Below are 13,851 nucleotides of genomic sequence, written 5' to 3'. Positions count from 1 at the left end.
TAAATTTGTTTTAGTCCTATACTGTAGAATAATTTATTGCACAGGTACCATTGATACACCTGAGCACATTACTACTAAATTCTTTTCTGGCAGAGTCAATGTGAATGAAATTAAATCAGTAGCATGATTTTCCATACTCGGTATTGTCGACTAGAGATGGCTTGACAGTAAAAAATAGTATTTGTGAAATACACTAGGGGCGCTGATCAGTGATCAGTGTGTGATACAAAAGTTTTTATTAGCTTATCCCTTATTGGCCTATAATGGTAGGAAATCACCCTTCTATAAATGGTGCTAAAATATGTAACAAAATATATTTTCGTACCATTTAATTTAAAACTTAATTTAGAGCTTAATACTATCCTTATTTACTGTTTCTCCTTTCAAGAACAACACTCATATACATAAACATAAAACAGTACATTAAATACATACCCAAATGCGGTTCAAATCTTCTATAATTCTCACATCCCCTTCATCTTGCTAACAGCCCAAAGTTCTTTTGTTTGCTCGTGGCTTGCTTAAGGCTCTATTATTCGCAATGTGTTGAGTCCCATGAGAAGGATTCCCGAGTGGGCCCTTATAACTCCTACAACCATATTTCATTTAACCCTAGCTTGATGCCCAATCCTACTGAATAAGTAAGGTGGGAGTTTGTTAGTGAGATCAGCGGAAAGCGGGTTTGAAATTAATCGGTTTGAATAAAAATAAAACCTGTCTATATCGATTTTTTTTTATAACGACACTCTTGTAGTACCTAGAGATGTATACAGAAGTGTTTAAAATGCACCCACGGTTCACCAATAACAATGTTACTATGTTATAAGGGGCAATTATTGCCTAAAACAACACATGAAACTGTACTCCGAGCTACTACCGAGAATATTCCAACAGAAATTTGTAAATCTCGATAGCAATTTTTGTAGCCCGGGAATCAAACCCGAGACCTCATGATCAGCAGCCAGAGCTGGCGGCAATCCCTCGCACTGAACCCATTGCTTGTATAAGCTGAATAAATTAAATTATCAGTCAGTAGTACATACATACATACATACATCAAATAGAGACCAGAGAAATTTTCTAGTTAGTAGAATTTCTAATAATGTGTAATGCCATTTTCAAACCCAATCAAATTAATTAAAGTATAAATACTGTAAGTAATAAATGAATGGAAGCCGCTACCCAAACAAGATCCCATCGCGAAACTAACCAGAATTAGCTTGCAATGCAGATGACGTTATAACAATTCTGAATCGCATTGTGCAAGTTCTAACTGCGAGTAAACTTTCAAACGACTTGATGTTGCAATTTCAACTTTATTTCGGTGTTCTTAAGTTGTATTTTTATTTGTCTTATGGTGTATTGCTGTGCTGTCAGTGGGCTTTGGGTTGTCTGTTCACTGGAATAAAGAGAAACTGTGCCAATATAATCAATACAATTGCTTGAATAGGGTTTTATGCAATTTAAACTTTAAGGAGACCATTTAATTATAATTGCTACTTGCTACTAATTAAATGTTTCGAGGTTGTTCTTTGGATGGATGACCATCTTATACATGTCGAGTTCCTCCTTGTTTTGGGAGGCACGTTAAATTGTGGGTCTCGGCTGTCATTTTGATTAGCTTTTCTAGCGTATTCTTCAAGAACTATCTTGCAAATTATTTTTGAAAGCAAACATTAAAATTTAATTCTTTTACTAAAAGCAAACTCTACAAGACACGTTTTACTTAAGTGTCAAAGAAAATAATTTGTAGGCGTAGCATGTAATTCAGCAACGCATATGCAATATCCATGCATGCTCCAACAACGCAAGCCTACACAAGAAAACTAGCAATTCAGAAGTTCACCAAAACCTCAGATTTTATCTAGTTCCTTGCAATTCAATTTGTACAAAGAAAAGATCGTAGTAGATAAACGTATTCCAAGTAAAACGTACTTAGCCCTCGTTTCGGCTAATTCTATTTGAATTGAAGATCAATTACGTAGCCTATGAGATCGGATTAAGGCTCAATTTACTTTAGCAGCTATTAATAATGTTTCTTGGAATAGACCAAAGACTCGTGTAATTAACGCTTGAACATAAAATAGCAGCATGTTATATTTGCACGCATTTTTCGTGTTAGATACTTCCTTCATAGAAATGCAATATGCACTTTACTCCTACAGAAAAATCGGGTCTATCCCACTAGTCCCGTTGAGTTGTCCCGTGACGGGACAACTGGCACTATTTTGTCCCAGCTGTCCCGTGGCGGGACAAGTGACACTGTTTTGGTGCCATTTGTCCCGTTGCAGATAAATCACGGGACTAATGGGACAAACGGAAGGGTAAAAAAAACTGGTTCCATTGAGTTGTTGTGTGAGAACAGGTACTTGGTACTTTGATAAGATAGCAGACGTTATACGTTGTGTTGTAGTACATTTTTACTTAATTTCTGGTAGATAAGTTGAAATTACATTAGGTACATGTTGAATTGACTTGAGTGTTTAAGCTGCTCCAGGGGCCTGTTAACAATATATTTTTAGTTTCCTTACATTATGTTTTTTCAAGTAGGTAATTCCGGATAAACATTTTACATTCTACTCTTGTCAATTTAATTATAAAGTGAAAAGCCCAAATGGTAAAAAAAACTTCTTGTGAATTTAAAGTTTACAGAGAGTAGCGTACAAATACAATTCATCATCTGCTATCTTACCAAAGTACCAAGTACCTGTTGTGACACAACAACTCAATGGAACCAGTTGTTTTGACCCTTCCGTCTGTCCCATTAGTCCCGTGATTTTTCTGCAACGGGACAAATGGCACCAAAACAGTGTCACTTGTCCCGCCACGGGACAACTGGGACAAAATAGTGCCAGTTGTCCCGTCACGGGACAACTCAACGGGACTAGTGGGACAGACCCGAAAAATCATTGTGTTGCGTGCATGTTACTTGACTTTATTTTTCTAAAGACTTAAGCTAAACTATAGGAAAAAGCATTTCTGTTTTTTCTTATTTATATGAATGTAGGTAATTCTAGTCCCATTCTTTGATAGTGAAGGAGACATAAGAGTAGTCCCCTTTTTTCGTTGTGAAGCAAAACATAAGATTGTCTGAGCATAATATCAGCCTACTTTAACAATTTCCCAGAACGTACAGCTAGCGTACCTTACTATCTACAAAATTTACTTCATGCTATGTAGCCAATAGTTCCACTAGACCGTAGCAAAAAATACTAAATGTAATCTATTAAAATATACCTTACAATATCTATTTATTTTCCAGGCTTATCTTGTTTAATCATTTCGCTTCTGTCATAGTTCAAAACGAAACTAAAAAAAGTAAGTCTAAAAAATAATAGCTTGATATCTTTTCCTGAACGAACTACACAATGTACCTACTTCAATTGTAATCGATCAAAATAAGTCTTTCTTTTCGCAAGTTTTTTTCTTATTTCGTCGCATAATTCAAGTGATAGCGATCTAAATCGCTGTTCTTATTACAGTAGCCAGTAGTCCGGAGTTTACCAGTATTAAGTAAATCTAGTAGGTTTCAACCAAGGGTTTTGATTCTCTACGGTTTCAATGGGAAATTTATTCGAGCGCTCGCCCCGTATTATGGTTTCTATTCATAGATCGACCATGATTTTAGGCGGTCTTGGTGCTTGAGGGAATCTGGTTTATTTATATGGTGAGCAGAGATTATTTGGTACAGTTAAGGAATCGCGATACTATTACTATTCTGAAGTTATTTTGTTATTGTTATTTAGTACTTGTAGATAAAAAATGTTGGAGACGGGTTGGGGACTTCGTTTCAAGAAATGTATTCAACAATTTTGGCTTGCAAGGTATTTGTCACGAGGTTTTCGATAGTTATTTGTAATACACACATAACTTAAAAAAAATGTGTCTTGCCTCAGATTTGAACCATCGACCACATGCATGGGAGGTGCCAACTTATACCACTAGGATATAACTGCTTATTATGTTAGTGTTTAGATATCTTTTTCTTCCTCAACACTTTGGCAAGTATACCACATATATACTTGAATAAAGAGTTAATTATAAGCTTTCTTTATATACCGATCTGAGGTATTTAGGATAGAATAGGTATAAAGTACTTTTATACTTATTTAATAAATAAATATTTTACTTTCGTTTCGCCTCAGTGCGTCTGTGTGACGAGGCTTTTAGTGTCGTATTTGGAGCACGGAAAACAGATTTTGATAGATTGTAAACGATAAAAGTTATCAATAAAACATTAGCCTACGCCCGCGGCTCACGCTCGTATGAACGTCTATATCTAAATCTACGATTCGTTATTTTTTTATATAGAAAAACTAGATTTTATTGGCAATTCTGTCATAAAGGAAATTCTGAATGATCTTGTCATTTAAGCATATAAAAAAAAACACGTACTGTTGTATAGCATGACACTCTTTGCGATAAACTAAATGTCGGACTTTCAGTACGCCAGGCTGGTCAAGTATGGATTGAAACTTACCACCCTATAGCAGGCATTCGTGCAAATACTATCATTTCTCTATTACATACATAGTGACATCAAACGTTTTATACCCTAAAGTAAGTTGAGATGTAAGAAATACAACCATGTTTCGTGTTAATCTCATATGATATTGTTCGAGCCTATGGCCACACCAGGCACGTTACCAAAGTGCCGGCGAATATGTACAAATATTCTTATCCAAATTAGAAAAGTCCTTACTTTGCACGACCCGGGAATAGAACCCAAGACCTCATGCTTAGCATTCCCACGATCACGTCACAGAGACAGCACTTCTTTATTGTTTAAGCTTAAATAAGTTTTCGAGATAAACATTACAATTTCTAAAAGTTTGATAATTTAATTATTAGATTGAGTTTCATATTTTTACAAATAAGTAGTAAGTACAACAAGTAGGTAAGTACTATTCTAGAGAAGGCTATGCAATAAAACCTAAACAGAAAAACAATTATCTGAAACAACAAATTATCATCAACAATAACTGAATCGTAAAATTCATTGCATAAAATTACAATAATCCAATCGCAATTAACGATTTATTGAGAAAATTGGCGTAAATTTCATAATTTTAATAACACTAATTAACATGTCGGATTTGTTATTTTATATTAAAATTGTAGTGTTGATTGCGATGTTTATTAATCAATTAATTGTTACATAATTATTTAATTTGAAACTTTAATAAATAGTGCTTAAAACACAGAGTACACAGATTTAGGACGTTCCAAAACAGTTTCGAAAAGCACCTGAATTTGAAGGCTCTGCTGTAATTTTCAGTAATATTTGACAGTCGTTAACAGCAGTCAGCTCGAAAGTCTGACAACTGGCCCTACTGAGGGGTATCATGTTATATCCCAGGTAACTAGGTTGAGGTGGTCCGATAGGCAGTGGCTCCATGTTAAACACTGGTATTGAGCTGTATCTGGTGAGACTGGAAGACGATTGTAGCGTTGAAAGAAAGGCTAGGCTGACGAGTCGAGATTACAAACATTTGTTACTATTATATGGAGAAGTTTTGGCTTCCTTCCTTCTTATTATTTCTTCCTTTTAATTGTTATTTAATTATATAAGTATGTATGTTTATTTTTATTTATCTATATATTAGGATTAGTTCTTTTGACATAGATATCATCACCTCTAAATGTTTTAAAGGCAGTTGACTCACTCCGTGCAAAACTAAAACCAAATGTCCTTAAAACCATTTAAAAAAGCAAACAAAAACACCCAAATATATTCAATTTTGATCAGACTTTAATCCTCAGTTTTTATCAAAGCTTTAGCTTTAACTAATCTATGAGTTTTACGGATCATGCAATTGAAACAAATCGATTGGTTTCCAACAAAGTGCTGGATTATCAACTTTGCATTTTAACCGTCTCTTGGGTGCGACGTTAAGTTTCTACAACGAAGGACTATCTGTAGAAAATTGTAAGTTAACGTATTTAAACTAAAGTAATTTATGTGAAAAATCCTATAAATATTATAAATGCAAAAGCTTGTGAGGATGGGTGTTTATAATAATATGTATGTTTGTTACCCTATCACGAACTACCACAAGGACTGTTGTACACTAGTAGCTCATTGCTTTTTTATACACCCCAGGAAATCTTTCTACACAGAGAAAGTAGCGGGCAGATTCTATAACAATAATAATATTTTAGAGGCGATTGACATAAATAGCCCGAACCGTCATGATAGAAAGTCAATTTACTGCTTTGGTTCTATACGTACACAATGAAAAACTAGATGAAACTAGTTGAGAAGTCAAAAACCTGAGCTCGCGAACAAAAAGTTACTCAAACAACAGGTACAAGAGTCAGTGATAAGAAAATCTGATGCAGTACAAATTTTTTAACCAATTTTAATTTTAAGTATTAGGTTTGTTTTACCCTAACTAAACCTTCACTATCACTATTACCCAAAACGACTTTTTGCACAAGGATTTTACTAATAAATCAAAAAACTACTTAACATTTAATCTCTAAAGTTTTTATTACAAATTCCGTGTGGGCAGAGCCGCGGGCGCCAGTTAGTGCACATATTCTCGAACAATATAACGTTTAAAGTGTCTCAGCGACATGATAATATTCGTTGTGAGAGGGTTTTTATAAAAATAGCTGTTGTATCGTATTTCAAACGAAGTTGGTCGACGCAGCTGCGGCGGCGCCCTCCGGCTAAAGTTTTTCGTAAGGATGTGTTTGAAGCGACGAGCGATTGAGATGTTTGATGGAATAGTTTCAAGCTTTCTAAAGGATATTTTGAGAAATGTGTTAAAATAACATGTTTAGCCAAGTCTGATAAAGAAGTCAACTCTTCATTGCCAATTAAACTTTATTTGGTCCATCATAACGTCATGTGTTTTTGAGCTGTTTCCCTTGCCACACTTAGTTTTTCTGCTATCCATATTTCACTCAAAAAATATTTGGTTAATTTGCTAATTTAATTTACCTACAAAGTCTTCACTTAAATGGTGACAAAGGGAAGCAGATATTATGAACATAATTATAAAAGTTAATAAAAAACAGGAAACTAAGTTTAAACGATATATTTTATATCTAAGATTTAGGGTTTAATGTGGTTCCATGGCACTACCTTTGCAAAGACCCTTATCTTTGTACCACACGTTATGACAGTTAATATATGTTAACACAGCAACTCTTTCAACTAATATATTTACTAAAACACTTCTCATATCCAAACTACAAAGCCTTACAACAAAAGTCACCAATATTTAGGTCACAATCCTAAAAACTTATTCCATTTTATAACAGCAACTATAAAATTTATTATTCAAAGTTTTAGTGTCTTGTACAAGTTGGTACATGGATTAAGCCCAAAACGCCTTAAGCCCGTTCCTGAGCTGACATTTATGTCTCAACCCTCGTGACATTGTAATCTGTCCGGTGTCCGTCTGGCTTAAGTGACCAGATCTTACAGTGGTGGGTTAATGCTGCACTGATTATTGTCAAGATGAATTATATGAAGGTGACTATCAAATTTGGTGAGTATTGTGATGTAAATGAATAAAAAAAAATGTTTGGAAAACTTACTCACAGTAATCTGATTTCATATTTAGCATATTTTGTTCTATGGTAACCATACAACTGTAGTTCGATTCTCTACTACTATCGAGTATTGACAATCGGCTAGCTATCGAGAACATGATAATCTGATCAGCGCCTCTAATGGGCGTCGTAGGAACTATTTTGGCAGTATATTTTAAATGTCTACCTTTCGAGAGTACTGTAACTGTACTGTACCGAGGCTGTAAAGAATTGCGCTACTGATAAACATACTTAAATCGATAAATTTACATCCAGGCTTAGAACAGACACTTGAGCCCATCACAGAAATATTTTTTCTGGCGGAGATTCGAATTCACAAGCAGCGCTATGGTTATTGCGACAAGGTTTATGATTGATGATGTGATTGACATTAACCTGTGCGCCAAATATAATTCAGGCAATTAAGTTGCATAATTACTATATTCTCATACTCAATGATAAAAGCGGCTTAGATGTCTCAAAATTTTGCTTATATAAGTCCGATATAGTACATACGTAAGTGAAACACAAATTACCATTTCGAAGTTAAATTTATGAGTCACCGTTTATAATTTCATTATTTTATGTTACTTTTATTTAAAGTAGTTTAGTTAAAGTGCCTAATTTAGGGGATGGAATTAAAACCAAAGTTTTACTAATATCGTGTTTTTATTTAACGAGTGTTTTTAATTTTAACACTAAAACGGCAATTTACAAGAGTGAGACAACGATAGAGACAACGAATACAATTTTCATTTTAAATAATTAATGCTTAAAGAATTTTCTTTGCAAAGATGTATGAATGTGAATGAAGTAAGTTAAGTTTTGTTAAAATCGTATCTAGCGACGATCTCTGGTCTCTGCCTGCCCCTATGGGAAAAATATGTGATTTTATGTATGTATATTTTATAAATGTATATAGGTATTTTTTATAGATAAAAAGTAATCCCTCGTAATAAATAGTTAATTACCAACAAACTACTTTAAAAACTTACACGATGTACACAAAACTGCGATAAAAACTGTGCCGTTTAAAAGCTAGTTCAGTAAATCGTTCATAACTTGTTCCACACACAGATTACTGTTGCTATATGAAGCATAACTTGGCCCATATGTTCCCTTTTTTACTATAGTCTTTATGCAGATCCGGCCTTTGTCGCGCCCGCGGAATTATGGCGGAGTCGAAAGTTTTCTACGAATGTTATCCTTTATACTTTGAGGCTAAACGCTTGGGTCAAGGTCGTTGACACTTGTCTTTTAGTATATGCTAATTTGTGGGATATTAGTTTTGTGGAAGTTTATGTGGAGTAGTTTAGGGAAAAGATTTACTGTAGGTGTTTTGTTTAGTGGTGGGTTGAATTGTCATAACTGGGATGTTTTTAATGTTTGCTATGTCCTTGAAAGAAAAACTAAGAAGTACTGATGATTAAATTTCTAGCAATCAATAGGAAGAGAACAAAATTACATTTTAGATACGTAAAAAAGATATTGTTGATTCATTAAAGTTACTTATAGGCACTGGATTTATGTACATACATATAAAAAAAGGATGTTGAAAAAAATATTCAAAATGCCGCCTTAAACTAAGCTCAAAGACAAATTTTAATAAAAAATGTTCCAGTTATTTCACTACACTTAAGGCTTAATAGTCCGTAGTACAATTTGACTCCCAATGGCCTCATTTAAGACTTAAAAGGTACTCAATTATACCCATGATTAAACTTTAGCCCGCAAACAAATTTATTGAATTTCTTCTATAATTTATTTTATAAAATTAACTCTAATCAACATTTTTTTATAGAAATATATTTTTATTTGAAGGTAAATATCGCTCATAGCTTTCATTGGTTGATGAACGATTAATTGGTTCAGCAACCTAAATCTCTATGGATGGGATGGATGGGTGGCCGCAAAATAGAATTTATATAACTAACAAATGAGGCAACACATAATGATATAGAAATGATCGTCTCCGTGCTTCGGAGGACACGTAAAAATCGAGTCGAATGATGTCAATCAATATAACATTCTTTCAGTTATGTCAAAGATCTTTGAGTAGCACGAATAAGACACTAGGACGTAACCTACTAACTATGTAACGAATGAATGAAACTCTATCAAAATACTACAATTTTATTAAGTATACCAAGTATTTAAGGTAAAAAACTGAGGTTTCTTAATTCCTTTAAAATGATGGCACTTAGTAAACTTTATAAGCGAACTGCGGTCAACTTTGATGGGAACAATTTCGCCATGACTCCGGAGTTCCGTACCATTAATATAAAGCATGATTACTGTGTGATTAATGGTGTTACTCAAAACACTTTGATGACGTGAAATTTTCAAATTTGTTTTAAAATTTAATGTTGAAGACAGGATCAATGGTAATCCGACATCATTTGTCTCTTCGAATACAATAGTCTTAGTAATGGTTGACGTAGATTTAAATTTATTTGATTAACTTATAATAAATCGACAAATTAAGTCAATAAGATTCGCTTCCATCAAAGAGTTTTTGGACTATTTAAATTATCTTAAAAGCTCCTGTATCTGTTTGTATGATAAATAATTAAACCTTTTATTGTGTCACAGCTGGGCAAGTCATTTTCCGAAATGTGGAATAGGGTCCGTGCATCATTGATGATTTGAATCTTACGCTGTACCGAGTATCTAAATACTACACTAATTTATAAATTGAAATCCAGTACCTATAGCTCATATCCCAAAAAATACTAGTACTTTTCTAATTATATTTTCACACACACAAGCAGATCCTTAAATAAAACCTTGTAGAACCAACATCGCAACTATAAACCTACATATTATCTTCGTAGTTTTACTAAAAACTTCAGATAATATCACGTATGGTTACAATTTTGCATTTCGCCACATAACTGTTCGTGCAAGTCTTTGAAGACAAGCATTTGCACTCAAAGCCCCGACATTTTGAATCACAACGATTTAAATAATCACACTCATTGTTTGGATACCGTTTATTAATTTTAGAAGTCATGTTGCATTCTGAGTTGTGACACACATAATCTACCAATATTATTGTTAATTCTGTAGTATTAGCTTCTATATAAATATCTTCGTCTTTGTGAAAAAGATTTCATATATAAAATACCCATATTTTTGCATTTATAATATTAGTATAGAGGGTTTTCGACAGACGGTTGACCAAACGATATAGGCATCTGTAGCAAAATTCTCTATCATTATCAACTACCGACAACCGGTTACCTATCGAATTATTTTGTATGAAAATCTGATCAGCGCCTCTAGAAGGTGCCATAGAAACAATTTTTGAAGTACATTTTAAATGTCAAACTCTCGGGACTCGATAATTCTGACGGTAAAGACTTAGCGTTACTGGTCCGACATGTTTGTACCTTACTTAAATAAGGAATTACCGTTTCAGAGATATGATACTTTAAAGTTGAGCCTTTATATACTAAAGTAAAATTGGCCATTTTTACATACTTACTCAAAGGTTTGTAGTGCGTATGGCACATCATTTTAAAAGGTATGAACTAAAGACATTTTTAGGCAAGTGGAAAAACTGTCTATTCATGACTTTTATATAATTTTCTGTTGTTCAATGACATTTGAAAGTGTGAATTTCAAAGTGACTACTTGCTTTGCAGGGCAGCTTTGTAGATTTTTTAAGGTCTTTGATATGAATATATCAAAGACCTTAAAAAATCTGAACATAGTTATTCGTAAGAGCTTTAGTCTCTTTTAAAACACACATTCATTTGCATACTTACTAAAATAACATGTAAATAAAAATTATTTTGGGCATAAGGTACACGTTGTGGTTTTCTTCTAAAAATAATACCACAGTAACACACATACTAAAAATATTTGAAACGCACGTATGCGTTCCAGTGAACTTTCTAGTTTTAGTTGGAAGATTATAATAATTATATTTCAGTCTTGGTTTTGAGGTGTAGATTAAAATAGAACTCTAAAAAGGTCGTGTAAGAGGAGTGAGAATAGTATATATTATTTCAGGCAAAATGTGTGTATGACCTCGAAATGAAATGAAATATAAGTATTTTAAAGGCTTTTTTACCGGCATTCTGTAGCTTTGTATCGCCTTCACATTGAGTATTTGACATTTCAAAATTATCTAATGGGTAATTTTCAACTACTACCTAAGTTATCAATACAACTATCAATAACCGGCTTAATATCGACAAATATTGTATGAAAATTTGGTCATCGTCTCTAGGGGCTACTATTGAAACTAATATGGAAGTACGGTTTGATTGTCAAACATTTATTTTTAAATGTTATAGTACCAACTATAAAAATCGCACTACCATTAAAAATAAATGTTTTTAGAACATTATAATGCAACGGGTCTTAAATTAAAGATACCTTATAATTTGTTTACCCGATATGTTTCGAAATAAATAAGGTATTTTTACCTTTAATTTTCAATCGCGTTTTATACTCTTTTGCAATATAATATAATGAGTACAAGTCGCGAGAGTTTAAATCGTAGTTCTAATCAATTACGGTAGAGGTGCTGTTCGAGGTCCCACAAATATTTTTTCAATGGCTCAATTGTATATTACTACCTACCCACGGTCTTGTTTAACTCCTTAGTTACAGGCTTGTGACGTCACTTTTGTCATAAAAAGTGCATTAAACAGTAAACTTTGCACATATAGTTTTATAGCGGTTTTAGTACCCTACTTGATGACGTCCGTGGTAGTGGTTATGGGGGTCAGTTCATCGTTACCATTGTTGTGTCAAATTTACTCACTGAACAGATGCTTGTTTTGTATCTAGTTGCAGTTTGAGTCCGTTCTTTGTATGTTTTTAAAAGATCCGACACATCAAATGAATGCTTAATGTAGAAGTTGTCTTTAAAAAATATAAGACCGTTAGCCGGTTAGTACTAACTAGCTGACCCGCGCAACTTCGCTTGCGTCACATAAGAGAATCATAATTTTCCCCGTTTTTGTAACATTTTTCACTGGTACTCTGCTCCTATTAGTCGTAGCGTGATGATATATAGCCTATAGCCTTCCTCGATAAATGGGCTATCTAACACTGAAAGAATTTTTCAAATCGGACCAGTAGTTCCCGAGATTATCGCGTTCAAACAAACAAACAAACAAACAAACAAACAAACTCTTCAGCTTTATAATATTAGTATAGATTTATACAACTACTTAATAATATAACGAGCTTTCAGATTCAAAGCTATGATCGATTGAGTATTTTTTATTTCAATAGGAATTTACTAAGAAACAAATAGTAGTTTAGTAACGTGCAAGGTATATGGAAATAGACTTACTTCATATACAACATAGGGTCAAAACAAGCGTCAAATTGTGTGTATGCAGGTATTTACATAACAAGCGACAAAATATATAAGTATCTACCACATCTACATTTGCCTTCGTGTAAACAAGCATAAAGCTATAAAAAGCTTCCTTCACCTTAAAAGCTTTCAGAAAAATAGGGCTAGAACTTTATTAATGGTAGGTCTCGTAATGAAAAAGGCGCGATTATTGGAAAGTCTTTTTATTTTAGGTTACGAGTGGATCGAGTGCTTCGAGTGAAATATTTGAGGTCAAAATACGCTGGTGTGTTAGATAAATAGGCTGTTTCATTGACGGATAAATGAGTATACTAATGATACTTCGATTAGTGATTAATTGTTCGATCGTGGGCCCTTAATTACTTGTGAATTTAGAATTTCAAAATACGCATTTTTAAGTTTTTTATATACTAGCGGACGCACCCGACTTCGTCCGTGTAGTCGTGGTGACGTTTAGTGATTGATATTTTTATATTTAAACCTTTCCAAGTTTCAAACAAATTAGAACCAAAATCAATCCACCTAGCATAAAGTTATTAAAATATATTCAGACGAATTGAGAACTACCTTTTTTTTTAAATCGGCTAAAAATAAACATTACAGATTTCATATCCCACATTTAGAAAACATAACTAAAACAATCCAATTACTGAACTCAACAAAACGGTCTCATTTGAAGGTATTAAAGCATAGATTTACTTAGGCCGTGTACAAACCGGCGGGGAGGTATTTTTAACGTCTTCCATTATAACAGTGTGTGCTTAACTCTATTTTAGGTGAAATGTGAAGCAATTTACACATGAACACACCCTTGGGGTCTCGTTTTACTGCTTTATGTAGCCTTTGAAATATTTGCGAGACTAGACTGTCGGAAACTGTCTTTATGGCGCCAAAGTTAGTGTATCCTACTGCGAATCGTGAGTTCTCGGGTACGATTATCGCGTCGGACAACTATTGATATTTTT

The 13,851-nt window shown here is 33.6% G+C and overlaps 1 protein-coding gene across 2 annotated transcripts in view; it reads right to left on the bottom strand.

Moving 5' to 3' along the window:
* The window catches only part of LOC142980614 (uncharacterized), a 317,796-nt gene that overhangs the window by 247,847 nt on the left and 56,098 nt on the right, over positions 1 to 13,851 (bottom strand). The gene's annotated exons all lie outside the window — the stretch shown is intronic.

Source organism: Anticarsia gemmatalis, chromosome 18, assembly GCF_050436995.1.
Source record: "Anticarsia gemmatalis isolate Benzon Research Colony breed Stoneville strain chromosome 18, ilAntGemm2 primary, whole genome shotgun sequence".
In the NCBI taxonomy this organism is placed as follows: domain Eukaryota; kingdom Metazoa; phylum Arthropoda; class Insecta; order Lepidoptera; family Erebidae; genus Anticarsia; species Anticarsia gemmatalis.
This window is presented reverse-complemented; position numbering and strand designations above follow the sequence as displayed.